Consider the following 1,670-nt stretch of genomic DNA (forward strand, 5'->3'; position numbering starts at 1 on the left):
CGATGGTACGCTGAAGGAAATAAAGAAAAACGTATTTTTCAGTGGAGATTTGTTCCATATTTTAAGGGGGTTACTTTTACTATAAATATAAACCTTGTACCAGATGAAACCCAGAGTAGAAAACAGGGTTTAGAAGCCAACATAAAACTAGGGTTTATAGAGAATTCTCTTGGCAACAACACTAGGGTTGGGTTTGTTTTCGATTCACCTTGAACAAAACACTATTAGGATTGAGTCTCTTGGTCACGGGAAGAGGCTGGGACTTTGGGTAGAATTAGGTTTGAAGATTGATTCTTGTAACCCTCTGACATCTCTTTGTAAAGAAACTCATATCATTATAGTGGAACGGAGAGCTGCTCTCTCCCCCAGAGTAGGTCATCATTAGACCGAACTGGGTAAACAGATTATTGTGTTCTCTCTCTCTCTCCTCTCTTGCTGTTTTATTTTTGTTTGATTTATTTTTTGTCATCCACTTCAATTGATTGCTTGGTATTAATTTGCTCCACACATCAAGTTTTTATTGGTGTGGTTTTCACATCGAATCCGCAACAGAAAAAACATGAGTTGTTCCATCATGTTCATCTCAAATTCACTTTGCACAAGGTTACAAAATTCCTTGCACATGTTTACATTAATTGAACCAAAGATGATATCTTCAATATAAACTACTTGTATCATCAACAGATCAGATTGATTGATTTTTGTTTCTTTTAAAAAGAGGGGTATCAATATGTCTTCTTGCAAAACACTTTTCTTTAAGAAAAGGGCTCAATCTCTCCTATCAAACTCTTGGAACTTGTTTATGACTATGTAGAGATTTTGTAAGTTTGAAAACATGATTTGATTTTTCTTTGTTGATAAATTCAAGTGGTTGATGAACATAGACTTCTTCATTCATAAAACCATTTAGAAAGTCACTTTTACCATCCATTTTGCACTTAGGAGTTGTAAAAGTAATTAAGATTATAATATATACAAACCTTGCTATTGGTGCAAAAGTCTCATAATAACCAATATCTTTTAACCTTTCTTATCACCATATATTTTAGAACAAGCTTGATTATTGGAACACTCATCTTGTTCCAATAATTTTTTTGACTTTGAGGCTTAAAAGACAAGGTTCCAAACTTGATTTTTTTTTCAAATTTTTCATGGTTTAAAGAATTTTGGGATTGTTTTCTACTCATATTTCTTACATGACGATATTTATTTTCATTGTTATGCAGTTGAGATCCTATCTATCGGAGATTTTTTAAAGCTTGATTGGACCATGCAATTAATTCACTGTTCACACCTCAAGCGAAGATAATCAAGATGTTGACCTGCTTGCTAAGTTGGGATCTTATGATGACGATAAGTTCTACCTTTGACATGAACCTCCTCCCGATCTCCCTTCCATGGTTGAGGTTGATGCTTCGAGGAATAGTTAATTAAGAGAGTAGTTTTTCTTGGTTTTCTTTGTTTTTTTCTTCCATCTTTGTACCCAAAAAATATCTAACTTCCAAAAAACTACTCCAAGAGAGTAGTTTTTTTTCTTCCATCTTTGTACACATTTAATGGCAATGTGTGGCTAAAGCCACACATCAAAAAAAAATTATAAATAAAACACAATATGTTAAAAATATGAACAATAAGTCAACAAGCTTCCAGAACTCTTACAATGCATTTTA

The 1,670-nt window shown here is 33.2% G+C and overlaps 1 long non-coding RNA gene across 1 annotated transcript; it reads left to right on the forward strand.

Moving 5' to 3' along the window:
- The first annotated feature begins 978 nt into the window (after positions 1-978).
- LOC146923214 (uncharacterized) lies at positions 979-1,534 on the forward strand. The gene is made up of 2 exons (XR_015010895.1): positions 979-1,119; positions 1,227-1,534. It is a non-coding gene; the product is annotated as an uncharacterized LOC146923214 (long non-coding RNA).
- Positions 1,535-1,670: the final 136 nt, after the last annotated feature.

The sequence above is a fragment of the Medicago sativa genome, chromosome 5, assembly GCF_051527215.1.
Source record: "Medicago sativa cultivar Bolivia chromosome 5, Bolivia_mono, whole genome shotgun sequence".
Lineage (NCBI taxonomy): Eukaryota > Viridiplantae > Streptophyta > Magnoliopsida > Fabales > Fabaceae > Medicago > Medicago sativa.